This window comes from Ascaphus truei, chromosome 2, assembly GCF_040206685.1.
Source record: "Ascaphus truei isolate aAscTru1 chromosome 2, aAscTru1.hap1, whole genome shotgun sequence".
Taxonomy (NCBI): Eukaryota; Metazoa; Chordata; class Amphibia; order Anura; family Ascaphidae; genus Ascaphus; species Ascaphus truei.
The window spans coordinates 201,372,902-201,385,879 of NC_134484.1; the positions used below are offsets into that span (position 1 = coordinate 201,372,902).

At 43.2% G+C, this 12,978-nt stretch overlaps 1 protein-coding gene across 4 annotated transcripts in view; it reads right to left on the reverse strand.

Moving 5' to 3' along the window:
- The window catches only part of GMDS (GDP-mannose 4,6-dehydratase), a 327,410-nt gene that overhangs the window by 203,057 nt on the left and 111,375 nt on the right, over positions 1-12,978 (reverse strand). The window lies entirely within an intron of this gene.

Consider the following 12,978-nt stretch of genomic DNA (forward strand, 5'->3'; position numbering starts at 1 on the left):
AAAAAATAATATAGTGCACAACTGTGTGTACACAGTATGTGGCATCAAAATATTCTTGCCTCCTAAATGTATCCTACTTACAAGAAGTAGGTTTATTTCTTATATGGCTGTTTACTTGGGTGTGGGTATAACTCAGGATAAATAGATGAAAATGATCATGTGCAGATCAATATCAAATTCAAAAGTAGATCTACACAATGTACTCACATTCTGTACATTGTTTAAATGCACTTGCAATCCAAGTAAGAGGGACTGGTAGTCACGCTGGTGGCCTGCTTGTGAGTTCTAGTTGTTTGACATCCATGGAACTAGGCCTGTCCGTAGTTTCCCCACAAAGTCGGCTCCGCTCTTCCGGGTGCGGTGCTTCCGATTTTCGCATCACTTCCGGTCGCTCGCATAATTTCCAGTATGCTCCGATATGGGTTTTGCGGTCCTGCAGCATTGCACCGCCAGTCTCTTTGTCCGACAAAGGCTGTGCAACGCTGCTACCTTTGTGTACGCGCCGTTCCAATATCACTTTGCGGGTGTAATATGTAATATGTCCATATCTAGATTTACTTGCTCCTATCTCAGAATTTTGAGGTTTCAATCCCCTTTTCATTATTACTGACCAATGTGTAGTAACAACATTTTACGTTTGAGATCCCTGCACTCTCCCATGCCCTAATTGCGGACTACTGACTAACATGGTACTTGGTTCTGCACAGTACCAAAGTCTACCAGGTTTCCAAACCGGGGCAAAAAAAAATGGAACAAATAATAGCAACAGAACTATCACATAAAATATCCCAATTGAAACCAATGGAGTTTTTTTTCTCTTTGATAAACCTGGTGCTGTTTTGTATCCCAGTTTTGCAGCTGAAACCAGCATATATCACCGCAGGTAAGTGTACTTGACTAGAAAGTGTAGCATTAATATTAAACTCTGATAAATAAAAGGGAGACTTAATTAAAAGGAACATTAATATACTTGATAACCTATAAAAAAAAAGTTAAACCATAACTTCAACATAACTTTGAAAGATAATAATTTGGCATTTTACTTGGTGTGCTTAGAGCATTTAATAGTCAAACTCATTATAAGGGCTTAATGATGAAATATTCCAATGATACATTTACAACAGACTAGAACAAGGAGTAGCTGTGATGATATTCATTAATGTTACTGCATACTGTATGGAGCCAATTTACAACACCATATTGAAATACAGGTTTCTCCAAGGCTGAATTTCTAAATCCAGAATAAATATCATAAAAACTTAAATGCTTAAATCTACTATACATTTCAGCACCAGCTTTGTTACTTGTAACTCTACTGTGCTCTGAATAATGGATTATGACTAAGAAAATGGCTGAAGTGTCTTAAAGAAAGTGATGAAGTACATTATTTCCACAGGCTACCATCCTTAAAAACTGAAGGACAAAGCTATTTAGACTATTCTTTTAAATAACATTTAATAATAGAAGGGGCACCTCTGCTTTGTTTCCTTTGTTGATTGCGGGCACTGCTTTTATCTGGGGCTAGCACCGCTGCATCAGCAGTCGCCCGGCTCATCCCTCATTTCTTGCAGATTTACATCCTCTGAACAGGGGGCTTAGTGTGCCCCGGCTTAACTGCTCTAAAGCTTCCCTTTTTTCGGAGGCCCACACAAAATGTAGACTTTCCATTGAATGCAAGTTTGAACCAGTCCAACAAGTTCCATAGGCCAGAATGGACTTGTGAGCGGAACAGAGTGGAGCCGGAACTAACTTCCACGCTGATTGGCACAAAGTTTAAAACACTCTTCTCCTTTTTGGTCCTTTCAAAATGCACACACTTGGGATTGGGAATGGCAGATAAGATATGTGGAGGCTTTTGTATCTCTGCAGCATAATCGTTTTGTAGGACTATTTGTTCTTATTGTGAGCATCAACTTGGAGTTTTCTACAGCAGTTATGTATGCTTCCCTGCTCCAAGACTGCCTTTTTCTCCATTGGTCTAGCTCCCCTAACCAGCGACACCATACTCTGTGCGGCCAATTGCTCTGTTAGCGCCAGGGTTTATGCTACCTTCACCTTTTATCTGCTCAATCCGTTATGTATGTTTAGTATGATACCTTTTTCAATTAAATCTTTCTTTTAATAGCTCCCATCCCTTGCTAATTCCTACCTCAGCTATTGTAATGCTCAGTACGCAGCAACCCACCAAATTGATTTAATTTTGTAAGGTTTTGGGGTTTTGTTGTGTGTTCTAGGAGCTGTGTTGCCTCAGTGATGTCACAAGCTCCCTAGTCTACAGGGCCCACCAGCTATTGAGGTTGGTTTGGTCCATCCCAGTAATGGGTGTGGAAATTGCAGTGGGTAAGAGCTCGGCTCTTGGGTAGTCCAATCAGCAGTCCTGAGGGAGCTGGAGAGGGTTACCATCTTTATGGCTTAGGATTTTTATAGTTTCTAGCGCTACACAGGCTGGTAACAATTTAGGAGAGTACATACCGTTCAATTAAAGGATTTTTAAACTGGTGGTAGTACTGGAATAATCTAGAGTTACCAGCTTGCAAGCAGGGTTATCTCAGATCTGTGGCTAAGGAAGCACAGTACCATAATCCATGCATTACCAGATCCCCCTACCCTTATATTTTGTTATTTGGTAGAAATACGTAGTGGAAACAGGGGAAATGGCTAGTCAGTACAGTATACAATTAAAAAGAGAGCTAGTCGTTATTTGAATGGCTAGATATGTGCAGCTTGGGAGGCGGACTATAACTGAGCTCATTAATGAGCTACAGGGCTGAGATGTGGATACCCCAGATGGAACCTAGTCTGCAGCAGCACCCCACAAGAAACAGTGGAATGGCAAGATCTAGATGCTGAGGTAAGTCAGTGGTCCTCTGCCGCCTCCTTGTGTTTCGATCAGAGGGTATGGATCTGGCAGGTCCTGCTGGGATCAGTGCAGAGATGCAGTGGAAAGTCCGGCAGACAGTCCAGCAAGAGATTGCCCAAAAGTGGGAGACCAATCAGCAGGACTAGCAGCAGAGAAGGGCGGATCTGGAAAGTACTTGCCTGGGCTATCTCAGCGAGTTCCAGTCACACAGGATTCTGCTTCCAGTCAATTGTCATGCCTGGAATACAATAGCCTCCCCAAGTCTTATATGGCTAAGGAGGACATTGATGTTTACTATAGGTCCTTTGACCAGATCTCCCACCTCGATCGGATGCCGCAGGAATACTGGACCAAATTCTAGGCTTCCCTGCAAGACATCAGAACCCTACCAGGTGGTGCCATACAATGACCGTATAAACTATGAGGTCCTGCTGAATAGATAAACCAACACTATGGAGAACTACTGCCTCCAGTTCAGGAGCTTGCAGCATGGTCCCAATGACTCGTGCTGCATTCACAGCCCAGCTGGTCCACTATCAAAAGCAATATAAAATGGACAGTCGAGGAAATAGAGTAACTGATGACATTGGAGATTATGTAGTACTGTTTGACCAAAATGCAGGAGTAGGTGTTGGATCAGAAGCCAAACAGCCTCAGAGAAGACTGTTCAGTTCTTGGATGACTTCATGGCCATCCGTTTGAAGTGAGGGGGACCCTGTTTTGCACAGCAATTACATGCATAGGCACAAGCTGAACCACCCTGCCCAGGTCATCTGCCCCAATAACCGCCACAACCCAGAGCCCTCTGCACCTCACAGCAAACCCGTGAAGTTTTCATTAAGGCCAACTGTCCTGTACAACAGATAAAGGGGTCTGTTCCTATTCCAGTGAACCAAGAGGAGCCGGTAAAACAGAGTCCAGTGACGGGCCTCGTGGCCAGAGACAATTGGTGGGACTGTGTCCAACTAGAAATGGCTGGCACCAACCCCATAGAAGGACTGAGGGACTCGGGGACACGATCAATCCAAGCCTAGGCAGAATCAAATCAAATTAAGGCAAGAGCTGTTCTACAGGGAGATGGATCCTAGAGATGCAGACCAATCTGTCATCTGACAAAGATCTGTCAGCTGGTGGTCTCCAGAGCATACCTTGAGCTAAGAGGTTGGCAGGGCATCATAAAGTGAGCAGAATGAGCTGTCTGACCCAGAAGTCTTACTGGCCAGGGTATTCGAAGAGTTCCTCTCCTTGAATAAGCGTGTACCCGCCTCGCGAAACGTACATCGGGCCGTGACGTCAATACTTTGACGTCTTGGAGGAAGTAGGGCTGATCGTCTGTCTACTACTGGTTGTATGGCGTTTTTTTATGTTTACCATCTGAAGTATATTTTGAGTGAAACGTCCGTGTGTATTCAGCTATGGGATAACGGAGTATGAAAGGCTACTCTTCACTCTATACAAAACGGAATTACATGCTGATGTTGTTTTAATCCTATACTTAGCTTGGGTGTGTGTTGATGGTATCTAGCACTCAATGCTGATTTGATATACACATACTTGTATGTCCGAACTGGATTGAACATGATCTAAATATATACAACTCCATACAACTACTGAGGATATTGATGGGACTTTTATACGTATATGGACACCATTAAAACAAAAAAGGTGATGTTTATTAGTTCCTACCTCGTGCGATCACAGACGTAGACTATCTTGGGTTTGCTACAGTATAGGTTATTGATACCTAAGATAATTAGTAATATATGACTAGCACACACCCATGTTTTAATTGGGGATGTTTTAACCCCTAGCACTGTAAATATTTTCACTGTTCTTTTGTCGATGTTCATATACAGTACAGTTTTATTATTTTTGGCCAATTACCTGGCTTTCATTAGTACCTGTTCACCCACAGTTGTGGGAGATGATACTACTAGTTGTCTGTACCTATTCACGATTAGATAATTGTATCTTTTGAACAATGCAGTCCAATTCTATTGTATGATAGTCCCTATTTACTGCACTCTTTCTTATCTGGTGATTCTTTCATCACCTTCTTTGTTTTGACTCATGTTATGTGCCTTCCCTACATGCACCAGTTGAATTTATTGATATAACCCAAATTGGTGAGCGGTGTGGTCAAACTGGAGTGTTTTATCCGAAGAGCTAGCCCGGTATTGCGACACCTGTGAAACATGTCAGCAAACGAGCAGGCAGGGCGTTCAACTTCGCACACCTCTAAGGTCCATTCTGGTAATAGGAGAACCTAGGCATAGAGGGGGAACAGTTCCTATCCGAACTGGTCCAGAGTCTCTAGCCTCAGAATAGAACAAGGTAGCTCTGAATCAGACTGTGTGAGAAGTTTAATGGGGCCCTGAAGTGGATGCTGCAGGCGTTCATGGAGGTAGAGAAGAGAGACTGGAAGGGACACCTGCATCACCTACTCTTCGCTTATAGAGAGGTGCTGCAGTAGCCCACCAGTTCTTCCTCTTTCAATCTGAATTTGTATGCTTGCTGTGCCCGAGAAAGGAGGTTCCACGAGAGTCAGAAGGTGCTTGTCCTGATGCCCACAAACAAGATCTAGCTCTGTGCTGCTTTGGCCAGACACTACACTGGTCTTGAGGCACACAATTTAAGAACCAAGTGATCTCAATGGATCGTTCACACTGGAAGCAGAGAACCTTCCCTATCAATATGATATAAGCCTATCACAGCGTGGGGTGTCAAAGATTGCAGTCTGCATCCCATCGTAGGCAGGGTCTGGCTGGCAAATTTTAGCCCGGGGGATAAGTACATAAATATGCACACAATACATATGTACACACACAACACACACCACATAAGCACAGACCAGGTACACACACCATATGCACGGTAGCGTGAACAAACACTATTTATTTCCCCATCACAAATGTCCCATGCTCCACACATACTATGCATGTATTCAGGGCCACCGACAGGGGGTGACAGAAGGGACATGTGTCCAGGGCCCGGTGGCTTTGGCCGGACAAAGTCCCAAGACAGGAGAAATGAACTTTGCACCTACTGTAGACTCAAGTGATGGCTAATCTAGTATATGTGTATATACATATATATGTGTATATACATACATATGTATATATATATATACATATATATATACACACATGTATATATGCTGATGGTCGTGCTGGAGGGGGGAGGGGAATTGGAGATACAGTCAGCAGCACTTCTACAGCTGCACCGCCCAGCTGATAGTCGCGCGGGCCGGGAGTCCAGTCACGCTGGGGGTGGGGGGGGGGGGGCAATGGGAAACGCAGCCAGCACTTCAATCAGCCACCAATGACAAAATGGAGGCTTTCAAATTGGGAGCCATGCTCAGACCGCGTTATAAGCGGATTCGCGTTGTAACGGGGTTGAGGTGTGTATGTGTGTGTATATCAGGCCTGCACAACTCCAGTCCTTGAGGGCCGCAAACAGGCCAGGTTTTCAGATATCTCTACTTCAGCACAGCTGGCTCAATTAGTGGTTCAGTATGACTGAGCCACTAATTGAGCCAGCTGTGCTGAAGTAGGGATATCCTGAAAACCTGCCCTGTTTGCGTCCCTCGAGGGCTGGAGTTGTGCAGGCCTGGTGTGTGTGTGTGTGTGTGTGTGTGTGTGTGTGTGTGTGTGTGTGTGTGTGTGTGTGTGTGTGTGTGTATATATATATATATATATATATATATATATATATATATATATATATAGCAACTGTAAATATTCCTGTATATTCTTTTGCATGTCTTAGACAGGTCTGCAACCCTGTCTTTCACCATTATCACACAGCACTTCCATTGCAGCAAGGGATTCTGGGAAATGACATGCAAATCAGCACACAGTGCCACCTTTTATCTCATGCTCATATTACATGAGCAACCCTTAGCCAATGCATGCTGCTTTAGACACAGCTTTTAAGCAAGGGCTTGGGAGATGCAAAGTCAGTAAACCCACTCACAGACCTGTTTCAACCTTGATGGGTATCATCAGTGTGAGGTTGGCTGCTGACATTTTCTCAAATGAGATAAGAGTCGGTAATCACCACACTTATTAAGGTTATGGTGGGTAAAAAAAAGTGACTAAAACCCTCCACAGTAAAGCATAAAGCAACTGTAAATATTCCTGTATATTCATTTGCATGTCTTAGACAGGTCTGCAACCCTGTCTTTCACCATTATCACACCGCTCTTCCACTGCAGCAAGGGATTCTGGGAAATGACATGCAAATGAGCATATATATATATTTTTTTTCATATTCTTTCTCCTTTCCTCCTTTCTGACAGCGACACTGGCCCAAAATGTTCAATTCCAACCGGCCACGGGGCAATTTCTCTTATGTCCCCCTGGCCAGTCTGCCCCTGCCGGTAAAAGATTAGGAGGCACTGCTAAATCTCAAGGAAGGGAGGCTATGGCAGATTAAATGGCTACGGGAAAACAGCTCACAGCCACCAAATGGGATCAAATGAAAAGAGCTGCAGGCCTATGGGGAGTGGTTCTTCAACAAGCCTGATAAAATGCACAAGTGGCTCAGTGGCCACTGGGACAACTCGCCTACCTGGTCTCAGTGGAAGTGCTAGAGAGCAGGGAGAAAGGTAAAGGAGATTATGGTGCAGGTGGAGTAAAGAAATGTCATAGGTTTTGTAGAGACTACCAGCAACTGAATAGTGACACTGTCTGATAACTGCCCTGTTCCCAGGATGGATTAGCTGTTTGACCGGCTCTTGGGGCTCTGGTAGACGTACGTGGCAGATCCCCCTGTCCGAAGTTGTCCAGGAGCGATAGGCATGCATCACCCCATTTGGCCTAAATGAATGCACCGTCATGCAGTTTTGAATAAACAAAAAAATTCTGCCCACGTTTCAACTGCTGGTCAGGCGCTTCCAGGAATGACTACAGAGCCATGCTAGGGCATATCTAGATGATACAGCTGTCTTTAGTCAGACATGGGAAGAACATCTCAAGCACCTTTCAGGGGCATTGGACTGGATTAGGGAACCGAAGTGGACTACCAAGCCAGATGGGGATGGCTGAGGTTCAGTAACTCCAGCACACATAGGGTGGGGGACAACCAGGGCGAAAAGAAGAATTGTGGCCTGTCCAGTCACTACAGCTTCCCATGCAATTAAGTCCACTTTCATTCATGGGGCCAAGAGCATCCCCGTTTTCACGCTCTTAAACCTCCCTTTATCCTCCCTTTGTCCTCCCATTGGCTGCAAATGTAAACCTTCACAGTGTCCCAGATTGGCCAGAATGGAGTTGTGGACTGAATGGGGAAGGTTTTGTACATCTACCTGACTCATTCTGTGGGACAACTTATTCTTGTTATGAGCCTCACCTTGGTGCTCCTTATTGTAACTATGTTCCTGCTTCCCTGCTCCAAGGCTCCCTCCATCTCCACCGACAGCTCCTATACACCAAGCAACGTGGGGCCAATCGCATAAATAAATGCTAGGGTTTATGTTACCTTGCCTTTATTTAATCTGCTCCATATATTACACATTTCCGGCTAGTATTTTTAGAGATTTTTGGCAAACTCTACCAGAGCTGGTAACGAGTTCGGAGGGGAGAGGGTCACACCGTTCTATGACCGTCCCCAACACTTGCCCCTGTGTACATGCATGTCTGTTCTGATATTTATTGCCATTTCCTCTTCCTCCTCTTCTGTGTGAAACATAACTAACAACAAATGGTAAATGTAATTTTCATCTGTTTCCAACATCAGACAAAAGGTAAAAGGTTAAAGGGCAACACAAGTAAAACTCTAAATACTCATGAATTGTTGACTCCGTGTCGTCAAAGCAAGAATAGTTTACGGAACGAATTAGACAAGCACATCAATTCACAGGACACGGTGCAATGGTTTCAACCCCATTACAAAAGAGAAAATAAGGCAGATATAGAAAGATAACACAGAATACAAAAAAATAAAAACACAAGGGAAATGACAAAAGGAGGAAAATGACAGATATGTAGAAGTGTGAAATAAAGATGTCTTCGTTTTGTGCTACTGCTAGGAATTTCCAATGGGTGAAATAGGCCATAGAGAAGGTACGGTAATAGAACTTGGGATGTATGGTCATCTAACACATATGGTAGGTTGTTTGATTAACCTTAGCTGAAATAAAAACACATTTCTAAAGGCATTGAATTTATTCTGAGCCAAGTGGGAGTGAAAGACTCCACAGGAGCTGGTTAGTGGAGGTCACGGACAGGACATCAGAGGGTTAGGCCGAGAAGCCGCCAAGTTGTGAGTAACCTCAGAGGGGATCCTCATTACAGAAAAGAATACTGAAGGTTGTGCAAAGACACAGGCATCCCAAAGTTACACATACTTTCAATAAGTATGGCCCGTTTATAACACAAGGTCATTGAGACTTGGGAGACATATAGACACGCAACCGTGCAGCGATTTATGTGATGTATACTGTATGATATAAGTGTGGATGATCCTTCAGATTCAGATAGATATACAGTATACACACATGTGTTTTTCTAGGACTTCTATAAATACGTTCTGGTTATTCAACGTCCCATTGTCCGACTTTCTGCCATGTGCTCAGCTAGTTGAATAGTATCATTCATTTTGGGGGGTAGAAATTGGGCCCTCGCCTTACCATAGAGGCCTCAGCCGCTCCTCCTTTTCTTACCATGCAACCAAAACTGGAAAAATCTACAGGAGACTTTCACCGCCATCACCAGTCTAAGTTTTTCAAAACTAAAACTCTCACATTTTAATCTGGTCTGTAACTGTTACATACACCTATAATATATATTATCTTTAACTGTGCATGCAATGTCTTGTATATAATGTATACCCTGTTCACCTACAGTATATAACAATGTATTTGTAATAACCATGTATTATTTGTCATCATAACTCTATGCCCAGGACATACTTGAAAACGAGAGGTAACTCTCAATGTATTACTTCCTGGTAAAAACATTTGATAAATAAATATAAGCAGTCTAAGGGGAATAATGAGGGGTAACACGTGTGTGTGTGTGTGTGTGTGTGTGTGTGTGTGTGTGTGTGTGTGTGTGTGTGTGTGTGTGTGTGTGTGTGTGTGTGTGTGTGTGTGTGTGTGTGTGTGTATATATATATATATATATATATATATATATATATATATATATAGCAACTGTAAATATTCCTGTATATTCTTTTGCATGTCTTAGACAGGTCTGCAACCCTGTCTTTCACCATTATCACACAGCACTTCCATTGCAGCAAGGGATTCTGGGAAATGACATGCAAATCAGCACACAGTGCCACCTTTTATCTCATGCTCATATTACATGAGCAACCCTTAGCCAATGCATGCTGCTTTAGACACAGCTTTTAAGCAAGGGCTTGGGAGATGCAAAGTCAGTAAACCCACTCACAGACCTGTTTCAACCTTGATGGGTATCATCAGTGTGAGGTTGGCTGCTGACATTTTCTCAAATGAGATAAGAGTCGGTAATCACCACACTTATTAAGGTTATGGTGGGTAAAAAAAAGTGACTAAAACCCTCCACAGTAAAGCATAAAGCAACTGTAAATATTCCTGTATATTCATTTGCATGTCTTAGACAGGTCTGCAACCCTGTCTTTCACCATTATCACACCGCTCTTCCACTGCAGCAAGGGATTCTGGGAAATGACATGCAAATGAGCATATATATATATTTTTTTTCATATTCTTTCTCCTTTCCTCCTTTCTGACAGCGACACTGGCCCAAAATGTTCAATTCCAACCGGCCACGGGGCAATTTCTCTTATGTCCCCCTGGCCAGTCTGCCCCTGCCGGTAAAAGATTAGGAGGCACTGCTAAATCTCAAGGAAGGGAGGCTATGGCAGATTAAATGGCTACGGGAAAACAGCTCACAGCCACCAAATGGGATCAAATGAAAAGAGCTGCAGGCCTATGGGGAGTGGTTCTTCAACAAGCCTGATAAAATGCACAAGTGGCTCAGTGGCCACTGGGACAACTCGCCTACCTGGTCTCAGTGGAAGTGCTAGAGAGCAGGGAGAAAGGTAAAGGAGATTATGGTGCAGGTGGAGTAAAGAAATGTCATAGGTTTTGTAGAGACTACCAGCAACTGAATAGTGACACTGTCTGATAACTGCCCTGTTCCCAGGATGGATTAGCTGTTTGACCGGCTCTTGGGGCTCTGGTAGACGTACGTGGCAGATCCCCCTGTCCGAAGTTGTCCAGGAGCGATAGGCATGCATCACCCCATTTGGCCTAAATGAATGCACCGTCATGCAGTTTTGAATAAACAAAAAAATTCTGCCCACGTTTCAACTGCTGGTCAGGCGCTTCCAGGAATGACTACAGAGCCATGCTAGGGCATATCTAGATGATACAGCTGTCTTTAGTCAGACATGGGAAGAACATCTCAAGCACCTTTCAGGGGCATTGGACTGGATTAGGGAACCGAAGTGGACTACCAAGCCAGATGGGGATGGCTGAGGTTCAGTAACTCCAGCACACATAGGGTGGGGGACAACCAGGGCGAAAAGAAGAATTGTGGCCTGTCCAGTCACTACAGCTTCCCATGCAATTAAGTCCACTTTCATTCATGGGGCCAAGAGCATCCCCGTTTTCACGCTCTTAAACCTCCCTTTATCCTCCCTTTGTCCTCCCATTGGCTGCAAATGTAAACCTTCACAGTGGAGGTCACGGACAGGACATCAGAGGGTTAGGCCGAGAAGCCGCCAAGTTGTGAGTAACCTCAGAGGGGATCCTCATTACAGAAAAGAATACTGAAGGTTGTGCAAAGACACAGGCATCCCAAAGTTACACATACTTTCAATAAGTATGGCCCGTTTATAACACAAGGTCATTGAGACTTGGGAGACATATAGACACGCAACCGTGCAGCGATTTATGTGATGTATACTGTATGATATAAGTGTGGATGATCCTTCAGATTCAGATAGATATACAGTATACACACATGTGTTTTTCTAGGACTTCTATAAATACGTTCTGGTTATTCAACGTCCCATTGTCCGACTTTCTGCCATGTGCTCAGCTAGTTGAATAGTATCATTCATTTTGGGGGGTAGAAATTGGGCCCTCGCCTTACCATAGAGGCCTCAGCCGCTCCTCCTTTTCTTACCATGCAACCAAAACTGGAAAAATCTACAGGAGACTTTCACCGCCATCACCAGTCTAAGTTTTTCAAAACTAAAACTCTCACATTTTAATCTGGTCTGTAACTGTTACATACACCTATAATATATATTATCTTTAACTGTGCATGCAATGTCTTGTATATAATGTATACCCTGTTCACCTACAGTATATAACAATGTATTTGTAATAACCATGTATTATTTGTCATCATAACTCTATGCCCAGGACATACTTGAAAACGAGAGGTAACTCTCAATGTATTACTTCCTGGTAAAAACATTTGATAAATAAATATAAGCAGTCTAAGGGGAATAATGAGGGGTAACACGTGTGTGTGTGTGTGTGTGTGTGTGTGTGTGTGTGTGTGTGTGTGTGTGTGTGTGTGTGTGTGTGTGTGTGTGTGTGTACACACACACACACACACACACACACACACACATATATATACACACATATATACATATACATATATACATACACACACCCGCTGTGTGTGTATACACACATACACAGACACATTTATTTATTGAGCCAAAATCTAGGTCCCCATCATATGGGATCATTATCAGCCTGATCACACCTTTGATTTGTTCTACTGCACTTACAGTAGTAAGGTGCACTGCTACTTTGGTATAACCATAACCACACCATCACGTATTATTAACCTCCTCAAATGTTTTTTCCCTTCAATTTATTAGCAATTGTGAGGATAAAACAACACTTGACTTGCTTTCCTGTAGATTATATCTTGGACAGCATAATCGAAGCAAGAAGACATCCAAGATATTTATTTTAATGTTAAAGATGATGAGTGTAAGATATGAGCCATTTTCCCTGCGCATTTGGCCATTTCCTACAAAGTGCCAATCATAGAAGGTTGACACTGTTCAAAAATGGGAGTAATATATTTCAGAGAAGTGCAACAATTCAATACTCATGCTAACTCTAAACTTCAATAAAGAACCCAGAGTGACTG